This window comes from Chiloscyllium plagiosum, unplaced genomic scaffold (assembly GCF_037043375.1).
Source record: "Chiloscyllium plagiosum isolate Xiang-an unplaced genomic scaffold, Cpla_swu_hap1 HiC_scaffold_12, whole genome shotgun sequence".
In the NCBI taxonomy this organism is placed as follows: domain Eukaryota; kingdom Metazoa; phylum Chordata; class Chondrichthyes; order Orectolobiformes; family Hemiscylliidae; genus Chiloscyllium; species Chiloscyllium plagiosum.
In genome coordinates, this window is record NW_028270150.1 from 852,377 (window position 1) to 865,019 (window position 12,643).

The following is a 12,643-nucleotide window of genomic DNA, read 5'->3' on the forward strand; positions in this document are numbered from 1 at the left end:
TTACCAATGTGAAAAATCCCTGCCTCCCCACAAGGCAAATGATTGGAGCAGGTTCGAATTCTGACCGAAAAATCTCACTGTCAGGAAATCTCGGCTCGCTCACCTTTACGAACAGTACCTCTTACAGACTAATCCATCTTGTCTTGGAAAGTGTGAACTCCCATCCCCCAACCCACCTCGTGCAAATGAATAGCACGACGGGGCGGGGATGTGAAGATCAATTTACAGCAAATCAGCCTTTATTGGTTCGGCTCCAAACATTCCAATTCGGTCTGCTTCCTTAGAATTGCAAATCAAGATTCAAGAGTGCTAATTGCAGCGCTAACAGCAAGCTAATGGTTTGATAGTGGCTGTGCAATCAAAAAGCAAGGTCTAAAATGCAAAATAAAGCAAAACACCCAGTAAGCAAAACCTCAGCATCTGTGGGGAAAAAGCAGAATTAACGCTTTTTCGAGTCCAGTGACCCTTCTCCCGAAGGGTGCAGCGAGTTCTGTTTTCGTCTAGACATTACAACCTGCAGCACCACGCGTGGAGTCAGTGATCAACTGCACCTTCACTCTATTGGTAGCCACTGAGCACGTACATCGATGCTTGCATCAGGACGAGACGAAACCTGAACCAAACGGACGGAGGCTCCGAAGCTCTCTGCCACCCTCTCACCTTCAATGCGCACTTGGATCCATCCGGCTGCTCCGCATCAGGAAGCATCAATGGGGCGGCCTCAATCAACAGATGGGAATCAGAAAGCTTCCCCACACAGTCACACAGTACAGAAGAGGCCCTTTGGCCCTCCGAGTCCGCACTGACAAAGCTACTCTAAGTCTGCTCTAGTCCCACTTTCCAGCACTTGGTCCGTAGCCAGGAAAGGTTATGACATTTCCAGTGCTCATCCAAGTAGTTTTTCAAGGTTTTGAGGTTCCCCGCCTCGCTACCCTCCCAAGCAGTGCATTCCAGACCGCCGCCACCCTCTGGGAAACAACTGCTTTCTGTCATGACCGCAAGACCACGGAAGGTCTGACGGCCCATAAGACGTAGGAGCAGAATCGGGCCATTCGGCCCACGCTCCGCCATTCGGTCGTGGCTCACAGGTTTCTCAACCCCGATTCTCCTGCCCTCTCCCCACAACCCTTGATCCCCTTATAATCAAGAACCTCTCTATCTCTGTCTTAAATGCAACCTCATCTCAGCCTGAAGGGACGACCCTTCACCCTGAGGCTGTACTTCCAGGTCCTCGTCTCGCCTACTAGTGGGATCATCGGGTTCAATTCCCGCCTCAGGCGACTGACTGTGTGGAGTTTGCACGTTCTCCCCGTGCCTGCGTGGGTTTCCTCCGGGTGCTCCGGTTTCCTCCCACAGTCCAAAGATGTGCAGGTCAGGTGAATTGGCCATGCTAAATTGCCCGTAGTGTTAGGTAAGGGGCAAATGTAGGGGTATGGGTGGGTTGCGCTTCGGCGGGTCGGTGTGGACTTGTTGGGTCGAAGGGCCTGTTTCCACACTGTAATGTAATGTAATCTAATCTAATCTTCTTCACATCCACTCTGACCAGGCCTCCCAGTAGCCTGTAAGGTTCAGTCAGATCCCGCCTTACCTTTCGAAACACCATCGGGTATAGACCCAGAGACCTCGTGTGACAAACCCTTCAGCCCCAGGGGGAACACGCTTGTAAACCTTCTCTAGACTCCCTCCAACACCAGCGCATCCCTTCCTTTGGTACAGGGCACAAAACTGCTCCCGATATTCCACCTGTGGTCAGACCAGAGTCTGATGCAGCCTCAGCAGCACGTCTCTGCTCCTTTTTTCTCGCCCGCTTGAAATGAATGCCGACACTGCATTTGCCTTCCGAACCATCGGATGAACCTGCATGTTAATCATGAAACAACCTGGAACTAAGACTCCCAAGACCCTCAGCGCTTCAGATTTGCAAAGCCTTTCCCTCGTTCAGAAAATCGTCTACCCGATTGTTCTTGCTACCAAAGTGCAAAACCGCACACTTGGTCACTTCTTTCCCCACTCGCCCTTCATCTCCACGCCCTTCTGCAGCCTGCCCGTTTCCTCAAAACTACCTGTCCCTCTCGCTATCTTTGTGCCATCTGCAAACTCAGCAAAAATGCCCGCCGTGGCCCTCATTATCGTCGACACCCCAATAAGGTCCCTGTCACAGCCCCGTCTACAAGGTATTTGCAGAAATTCACCAAAGTTATACACGTGGCCGGAGACTTTGGCACGTCGGGTCGATAACACAGGGCCCAGCGAGCCTGTGCCGATTCCTACTCCTTGTTTGGACGTGCTACTTGTTGCCCAGACGTGGTTTCAGTCCCGCCGTTCCGCCTCCCGTTCACGTGTCTAACAAGGTGAGCCTTAAACATAGAACATAGAAGAATACAGCGCAGTACAGGCCCTTCGGCCCTCGATGTTGCGCCGATCCAAGCCCACCTAACCTACACTAGCCCACTATCCTCCATATGCCTATCCAATGCCTGCTTAAATGCCCATAATGAGGGAGAGTCCACCACTGCTACTGGCAGGGCATTCCATGAACTCACGACTCGCTGAGTAAAGAACCTACCCCTAACATCTGTCCTATACCTACCCCCCCTTAATTTAAAGCTATGCCCCCTTGGAAAAAGATTCTCACTGTCGACCCTATCTAAACCCCTAATCATCTTGTACACCTCTATCAAGTCACCCCTAAACCTTCTTTTCTCCAATGAAAACAACCCCAAGTGCCTCAGCCTTTCCTCATATGATCTTTCTACCATACCAGGCAACATCCTGGTAAACCTCCTCTGCACCCGTTCCAGTGCCTCCACAACCTTCCTATAGTATGGCGACCAAAACTGCACACAATACTCCAGATGCGGACGCACCAGAGTCTTATACAACTGCAACATGACCTCAGTACTCCGGAACTCAATTCCTCTACCAATAAAAGCCAGTACGCCATATGCCTTCCTCACCGCACTATTTACCTGGGTGGCAACTTTCAAAGATCTGTGTACATGGACACCAAGATCCCTCTGCTCATCCACACTACCAAGTATCCGTCCATTAGCCCAGTACCCCATCTTTTTATTACTCTTACCAAAGTGAATCACCTCACACTTAGCTACATTGAACGCCATTTGCCACCTTTCTGCCCAGTTCTGCAGCTTATCTATATCCCGCTGTAACCTGCCACATCCTTCCTCACTGTCTACAACTCCTCCGACTTTCGTATCATCCGCAAACTTGCTCACCCAACCTTCTAACCCCTCCTCCAGGTCATTTATAAAAATGACAAACAGCAATGGTCCCAAAACAGATCCTTGCGGAACACCGCTAGTGACGGCACTCCAAGATGAACCTTTGCCATCAACTACTACCCTCTGTCTTCTTCCAGCCAGCCAACTCCTAATCCAAACCTCCAACTCACCCTCAATGCCATACCTCCGTGTTTTTTGCAGTAGTCCACCATGAGGAACCTTATCAAACGCCTTACTAAAATCCATATACACCACATCTACCGCTTTCCCCTCGTTCACCTCCTTAGTCACCTTCTCAAAGAATTCAATAAGGTTTGTGAGGCACGACCTGCCCTTCACAAAACCATGCTGACTATCCTTGATCACATTATTCCTATCCAGATGTTCATAAATCCTATCCCTTAGAATTCTCTCTAAGATTTTGCCCACAACAGAAGTGAGATTCACCAGCCAATAGTTACTAGGGTTATCCCTACTCCCCTTCTTGAACAAGGGAACCACATTTGCTAGCCTCCAATCTTCTGGCACTACTCCTGTAGACAACGAGGACATAAAAATCAAGGCCAATGGCTTTGCAATCTCCTCCCTTGCTTCCCGGAGAATCCTAGGATAAATGCCATCAGGCCCAGGGGACTTATCTATTTTCACCCTTTCCAGAATTTCCAACACCTCTTCTCTACATACCTCAAAGCCATCCATTCTACTTAATTGTGACTCAGTACTCACATTGACAACAATGTCCTGTTCCTGATTGAATACTGACGAAAAGTATTCATTCAATGTCTCCCCAATCTCTTCAGCCTCCACACGCAACTTCCCACGACTATCCTTGACTGGACCTATTCCTACCCTAGTCATTCTTTTATTCCTGACATACCTATAGAAAGCCTTAGGGTTTTCCCTAATCCTACCAACTAAGGCCCTTTCATGTCCCCTCCTTGCTGCTCTTAGCTCTCTCTTCAGGTCCTTCCTGGCTACCGTATAACTCTCAATCGCCCCAATTGAACCTTCACGCCTCATCTTTACATAGGCCGCCCTCTTCCATTTAACAAGGGATTCCAATTCCTTATTAAACCACGGCTCCCTCACACGACCCTTTCCTCCCTGCCTGACGGGTACATACTTATCAAGGACACTCAATAGTTGCTCCTTGAACAAGCTCCACATATCAGTTACGCCCTTGTCTTGAAGCTTACTTTTCCAAGCCACACATCCTAAGTCATGCCTCACCGCATCATAATTTCCCTGCCCCCAGCTATAACTCTTGCCCTGTAGTGCACACTTATCCCTCTCCATCGCGAGAGTAAAAGTCACCGAATTGTGGTCACTGTCCCCAAAGTGCTCACCTACCTCTAATTCTAACACCTGGCCTGGTTCGTTACCCAGAACCAAATCCAGTATGGCCTCACCTCTTGTTGGCCTATCTACATATTGTGTCAGGAAACCCTCCTGCACACATTGGACAAACACTGACCCATCTAACGAACTTGAGCTATAGCTTTCCCAATCAATATCAGGAAAGTTAAAGTCCCCCATAACAACCACCCTATTACTTTCACTCTTCTCTTGAATCATCCTCGCAATCCTTTCTTCTACGTTTCTAGGACTATTAGGAGGCCTGTAAAAAATTACTAACAGGGTGAGCTCACCTTTCCTATTCCTAACCTCAGCCCAAACTACCTCAGACGGCGAGTCTTCATCCATCGTCCTTTCCACAGCTGTAATACTATCTTTGACAAGCAATGCCACACCTCCCCCTCTTTTACCCCCACCTCTGACCCTACTAAAACATTTAAACCCTGGAACCTGCAACAGCCAATCCTGTCCCTGTTCTACCCATGTCTCCGTAATAGCCACAACATCGAAGTCCCAGGTACCAACCCACGCTGCAAGTTCCTTATGTACCAACCCACGTTCCTAATGTGCCTGCTTCCAGCGCTTCGACTGGCAACGCGTTCCAGGCACCCACCATCCTCTGTGTGAAAACCTTTCCCCGCACTTTTCCCTTCTCACTTTCCCCCTCTCACCGTGAACCTGTACCCACTGACTCGCCACCCCACCCTTTCGATGCCTCTCAGTATGCTGTCGACCACTATCAGGTCGCCCCTCAGCTTCCGTCTTTGCAGTGACGACAATCCAAGTTTATTCAATCTCTCCTCACAGCAGAAGCGCTCCAGGGCAGGCAACGTGCTGGTAAACCTTCTCTGCACCCTCTCCAAAGCATCCACGTCCTTCTGGTAGTGTGCCGAACAGCATTGCGCGCGATATCCCAATTGTAGCCTAACTGGAGTTTTGTACAGCTCTTTGTACAGATCATTTATTTACACGTCACAAACAACAAAGGTCCTAGCACTGAGCCCTGCGGGACGCCACTAGTTACTGATCTCCTTTCCGAAAAATGCGCCCCGAGTCGGTTTTGTATCCAGCTAGCCGACTCACCTCAGATCCCACGAGACTCTACCTTTTGTAGCAGCCTGCCGTAAGATGTGAAGCGATCCAGAAGAGATTACTGACGCAAAGGTGACTACACTTAAATGAAAGTGCTGGGAATGGCAACCGTGATGGAACTCGCAGCCAAGGAAGGTCAACACCTCACAAAATGGTGGCTGAGAGTTCACAAAATGGTGGCCCAGGGACAAGCACAAACGCAGACACAAAACTGCCACTGCTGTGGAAACACATGTCAGGCAGCAGCAAATTGCTGCTGGAAAGAAGCTGTGTGCAGAAACTGCAGCATTAAAAAAGAATATATTAAGCGAGAAGAAGTTTGAGAGGCAACTTAATTGAGATATATAAGATAATCAAAGGGTTAGACAGGGTGGACAGTGATAGCCTTTTTCCTTGGACGGTGATGGCTGGCCTGAGGGGACTTAGCTTTATATTGAGGGGTGATAGGTATAGGACAGATGTCAGAGGTAGTTTCTTCACTCAGAATAGTAGGCGCATGGAACGCACTGCCTGCAACAGTAGTTGAGTCGCCAACTTTAAGGGCATTTAAACGGTCATTGGATAGTCATATGGACGAAAATAGAATAGTGTCGTTTAGAAGGGCTTCAGATTGGTTCGACAGGTTGGCGCAACATCAAGGGCTGAAGGGCCTCAACTGCGCTGTAATCTTCTATGTTCTATGTCGTAAAAGCACAGCAGGTCAGGCAGCATCCAAGGAGCAGGGGAATCGATGCTCCGAGCATGAGCTCTTCATCAGGAACTAGTAACTACACAAGTCACGTTCAAAAGTGAAATCTACAACTGAGGCACCAGCAGCCAGCCACCCGAAAAGTATCAAAATGGTGAAACATGAGCTGAAGAAGCCAACAAGCAAGACATCTGGTTTCAGCTATCCAGCTGGGACATGATCCGTTACTTAATATTCGAACGTCAATCAAGGTGATATCCGTGGACAGACAGCAAGGTAACATTCCTCACGCAACACTTTTGCCTGAAACATTGATCCTCCTGCTCCTCTGATGCTGACTGACCTGCTGTGCCTTTCCAGCACCACACTCTCAAAGCTAACGTTTGAGTCGAGGTGACTCTTCATCAGAATATTTTTTGATTCCAGCATCTGCAGCAATTTGCTCCTATGTTTTGGTTTAAACATACAACCATTAACAAATCAAAATTAATTTGACTTACATTAATAAAGCTCCAAACTGCAGACTCTCTGTGACTTAGTTGGCAAAACAGTCACCTGGTCAAGTATCACTCCAGAGCACTGTGCAGATATTCCAGCTGACAACTTTGTTGTGTGAAAATTAACTTTATGCATTTTGAGCATCATAACAGGATATTTCAAAGCGATTTAATTGATGAAAAGGCTTTGCACAATGCAGTGGTGAATAGGAAAGTAACAAATGAATCTTTGTTGACAAACTCAGCAGATACTGAACTACTAAAAATGAAAAACAACACCTTCAGTTCCATTCTCTCACAAGGGTAACTGACCAAATTAGCTATGAAAGGTCAAAATTCTAAACACAGATACAGCATCATCAGGAAATCCTGAATGAGATTTGGGAATATAATGAACAAACTTGGTTGGAACTCCTTCAAGTGCATTACTAACCAGTCTCCACTGGGGGAGTCTGCCCTCACCTGCACCATTCGCACCCTCCCTCCACCAAACCAGCAGAGTGTGTTGGCCAGTTCAAGTGAAACCAGACAGATCACCAATTATCTTTTCCACTGTCTGTCAATTGCAATGCACATCCTTCCAGGAGGTAAAAACAATGACTGCAGATGCTGGAAACCAGATTCTGGATCAGTGGTGCTGGAAGAGCACAGCAATTCAGGCAGCATCCGAGGACAGGCAAAATCGACGTTTCGGGCAAAAGCCCTTCATCAGGAATAAAGGCAGAGAGCCTGAAGCGTGGAGAGATAAGCTAGAGGAGAGTGGGGGTGGGGAGAGAGTGGCATAGAGTACAATAGGTCAGTGGGGAAGGAGTTCAGGACATGGTTGAAGAGCTTCAGGGCTGAGGAAATGACCTGGGAGTTGCAATGAGAGAGAGACTCCCTGAGATTCTTGTAGAGAGAGGAGGAAAACTTCTTCAAGGCAGGCATCCTTGCAAGAGGATTCGCAGTAGGGTTAAAATCAACGAGGTAAAAACAATGACTGCAGATGCTGGAAACCAGATTCTGGATCAGTGGTGCTGGAAGAGCACAGCAATTCAGGCAGCATCCGAGGACAGGCAAAATCGACGTTTCGGGCAAAAGCCCTTCATCAGGAATAAAGGCAGAGAGCCTGAAGCGTGGAGAGATAAGCTAGAGGAGAGTGGGGGTGGGGAGAGAGTGGCATAGAGTACAATAGGTCAGTGGGGAAGGAGTTCAGGACATGGTTGAAGAGCTTCAGGGCTGAGGAAATGACCTGGGAGTTGCAATGAGAGAGAGACTCCCTGAGATTCTTGTAGAGAGAGGAGGAAAACTTCTTCAAGGCAGGCATCCTTGCAAGAGGATTCGCAGTAGGGTTAAAATCAACGAGGTAAAAACAATGACTGCAGATGCTGGAAACCAGATTCTGGATCAGTGGTGCTGGAAGAGCACAGCAATTCAGGCAGCATCCGAGGACAGGCAAAATCGACGTTTCGGGCAAAAGCCCAGAGCAGATCTGGATCCTGAAGTTGATTGGAGTGCTAACAGTAAGCTATTCGAATGAATGGTTCCATGTTAATTAGATTACTTACAGTTTGGAAACAGGCCCTTCGGCCCAACAAGTCCACACCGAACCGCCGAAGCGCACCCACCCAGACCCATTCCCCTACATTTACCCCTGCACCTAACACTACAGGCAATTTAGCATGGCCAATTCACCTGACCTGCACATTTTGGACTGTGGGAGGAAACCAGAGCACCCAGACACGGGGAGAATGTGCAAACTCCACACAGTTAGTCACCTGAGGCGGGAATTGAACCTGTGTCTCCCGCACTGTGAGGAAGCAGTGCTAACCACTGTGCTACCGTTCCGCCCAGTAGCATCACCAGAAATGCTAGGTCAATATAATCAACAAATTCAAATTACAGAAACTCCAATGCAAAGCTGTGTAGCTCCTAAACTCTGTCAAAAAGGTCTTGATTTGATTCATCAAGTATCACGCTTACCTGAGTGTGTGTCATTATCTTTGTTGGTAAACCCTTGTAGCTGTTAATCCTTTGTTAATTTCAATACGATATCCAAGTTTCCTGCACAGGTTTGAGGTTGCTTCTGGCATTATGGTTTGCTCACTTGTGAGAGCACTGAGGTGGACCAATTCTTTATGTGATCGCATTCTGACTCCACCCCCGATCTCGAGCTCACTAGACAGTCCATTGTTATCAACAGAAATAACAAAACACTGTTAGAACTTCTGCCTGATGCCCAGGCATTTTGAAAGAAGTTTCAAACAAATTATCACTTCTCATTCACTTCAAATGCAACAGGAATAATTTTTCTTAAATTTCTTAACCACTCAACCAAAGCTAAAAAATTACAGTAAAATGTACTTTTGTTCCCTTCTCAATTTCTCATTTCATTGAAATTTATTTCCTAATCAATTCTGAGTTGGACATACAGCTGCCTTTCCTTGAGTTTCACTGTATAGAAAGAACGAACTTGATTGGGAACGCATTCAAATGCAGTGTGATTTGGATAGGCTGAATGAGTGGGCAAATACATGCCAGATGAAGTATATATAGAACATAGAACATAGAAGAATACAGCGCAGTACAGGCCCTTTGGCCCTCGATGTTGCGCCGATCCAAGCCCACCTAACCTACACTAGCCCACTATCCTCCATATGCCTATCCAATGCCCGCTTAAATGCCCATAATGAGGGAGAGTCCACCACTGCTACTGGCAGGGCATTCCATGAACTCACGACTCGCCCCCTAATGTGGGCGGCACGGTGGCACAGTGGTTAGCACTGCTGCCTCGCAGCGCCAGAGACCCGGGTTCAATTCCCGACTCAGGCAACTGACTGTGTGGAGTTTGCACGTTCTCCCCGTGTCTGCGTGGGTTTCCTCCGGGTGCTCCGGTTTCCTCCCACAGTCCAAAGATGTGCAGGTTAGGTGAATTGGCCATACTAAATTGCCCGTAGTGTTAGGCAAGGGGTAAATGTAGGGGTATGGGTGGGTTTCGCTTCGGCGGGTCGGTGTGGACTTGTTGGGCCGAAGGGCCTGTTTCCACACTGTAATCTAATGTAATCTAATCTAATCTAAAATCTAATCTAATCTAACATCTGTCCTATACCTACCCCCCCCTAAGTTTAAAGCTATGCCCCCTTGTAATAGCTGACTCCATACGTGAAAAAGATTCTCACTGTCGACCCTATCTAAACCCCTAATCATCTTGTACACCTCTATCAAGTCACCCCTAAACCTTCTTTTCTCCAATGAAAACAACCCCAAGTGCCTCAGCCTTTCCTCATACGATCTTTCTACCATACCAGGCAACATCCTGGTAAACCTCCTCTGCACCCGTTCCAGTGCCTCCACATCCTTCCTATAGTATGGCGACCAAAACTGCACACAATACTCCAGATGCGGCCGCACCAGAGTCTTATACAACTGCAACATGACCTCAGTACTCCGGAACTCAATTCCTCTACCAGTAAAAGCCAGTACGCCATATGCCTTCTTCACTGCACTATTTACCTGGGTGGCAACTTTCAAAGATCTGTGTACATGGACACATGGATAATGTCGATAAATGTGAGGTTCTCCACTTCCGTAGCAAAAGCAGGAAGGTACATTATTATCTGAATGGCTATAAATTGAGAGAAGGGAATGTACAATGAGATGTCTGTGTCTTTGTGCACCAGTTGCTGAAGATAAGCATGCAGGCAGTAAAGAAGGAGAAAGATAAGTTGGCATTCATAGCGAAAGGGTTCAAGTATAGAGCAGGGATGTCTTGCTGCCGTGGTAAAGTCACACCTGGAACCACTAGATCATACAGTAAAGATGCATTTATCTGCACACAAAAAGCAGGACAAAGACAACTTGGCCAGCTACCGCCCCATCAGTTTACTCTCGATCTTCAGCAAAGTAATGAAAATTGCCATCAGCATTGATATCAAGCAGCACGTGCAAGCAGCATTAACCTACTCACTGATGCTTGGTTTGGGTTGTGCCAGGGCCAATTAGCTCCTGACCTCATTACAGCCTTGGTTCAAACATGGTCAAAAGAGCTGAAACCCAGAGGGGAGGGGCAAGTGACGGCCTTGATAGCAGGGTCGCATTTGATTAGGAATGGCATGAAGGAGCCTGAGCAAAATTGGAATCAATGAGTATCGGGGGCATACTCTCCCTGGTTGGAGACACAACTGGCACACGGGAAGATGTCACATGTGCAGTGATTGAGGACTCTGGGTCCATAATCAATGCTGTTTAGAAGGAAGAGGGGGAAGATCTCATTGAAATCTATAGAATATTAAGAGGCCTGGACTGAGTGAGCGTAAGGAAAATGTTGTTATTCATAGGCCCTGAGGGCACAGCCTCCAAGTGAAGGGATGACCTTTTAGAACTGACTTAGTGAGAAAATAGGTCAAATAACTGCTTTATTAGCTAAAGCCAAAACAATAAGGGAGATTTACATAGACACTTCTCCTAATTAAATCATAACCAGGTGAAAAAATTGGTAAGGGACATCAGGTGCTCTACGTGTGACATCTGGCAACTCTGTCAGAAAGTAACTCTGATCTCCAGCATCTGCAGTCTTCACTTTCTCCTATCTGACAACTCTGGGAGAGTTCAACTGTCCTAGATGGTTACATTTGGAGGAAGTGTGTCTCAGCTACAGTTTTTAACAGATTGTTTAAATTAACTGGCACTCAGATGAAGCAGGTAGGAGGCCGAGAGGGTCATAGACATCTGTTTCAGGGAGGTAGCCATAACCAAGGCTGAGGCAGATAGATACAGGATGGTCACAAGGGAAAAGCAATGCAGGAGGCCCCTGTGGCTGTCCCCATCTCAAACAGGTGAGCTACTTTAGATACTGTTCAGGGGGACTGCGTATCGGGGATGACAACAGCAGTAGATAGAACAGTACCAGCAGGGGAGGTTGAAGTGCAGGTAAATAGTGGTAGTCAATGACTCAATAGTTAGAGACACAGATAGACATTTCTATGGCCACAAACAAGACACCAAGACATGTGTTGCCTCCCTGTTGCCAGAGTCAAGGATGTCTCTAAGCATGCTCAGGACATACTGAAGAAGGTTGGTAAACAGCTAGATGTCATGGTACACACTTGTACCAATGACATAGAAAGGAAGAATGATGAGGTCCTGCATGGAGAGTTCAGGGAGCTTGGCCATATGTAGATTGGGTTCTCTTCCAAGTTAGTGGGATCTGTACAAAAAAGACAGGTTGCATTTTAACTGGAGGGGCACCAACATCCTGGTGGGGATGGTGACTAGTGCAACTTGAATGGATTTATACATTAAGGCAGAGGGTTAGGATCCAATGCAACAGGTCATAAGGTATGCAGTCAGTAAAGACTAATAGGACAAACAGGCAGGGTCAGTCTAATGATTATGGTGAGAGAAGGATTCATAAAAGATCAAAATGTGAGTTGCAAGTTGGAGTAAATGACAGAGGTGAGGTTCAGTATTATGAATGAATAAATAAGGATGGAGAGTATGGAAAGCGTGGTGCACAAGAAAATATTGAAAGAAAAAGACAAACAAGTAGGATTGATTTAAAAACCTTGGACCTAAACACACACGGTATTCGGAATAAAGTCAAGGAGCTGATGACACAGATACAGATACACCTGGTGGGGATTACTGAATCATGGTTACAGGAAGTTCAGAACTGGGAGTTAAATGTCCAAGGGTACTCAGTATTCTGAAAGGTGAGACAAGAGCGAGCAGGAGGTGGAGTTGTTTCATTGCTTAAGCATGGCATCAAGGCTGTGGTAACAAATGATATT

General features: G+C 47.1%; 1 protein-coding gene across 1 annotated transcript in view; it reads right to left on the bottom strand.

Annotated features, from left to right (window-relative positions):
- The window catches only part of LOC148148470 (uncharacterized), a 108,859-nt gene extending 99,831 nt beyond the window's left edge, over positions 1-9,028 (bottom strand). The window contains exon 1 of the mRNA XM_087992370.1: positions 8,838-9,028. The gene's annotated coding sequence lies outside the window, so the exon portion shown is untranslated. The remainder of the gene's footprint in view (positions 1-8,837) is intronic.
- Between the last annotated feature and the right edge of the window lie 3,615 nt (positions 9,029-12,643).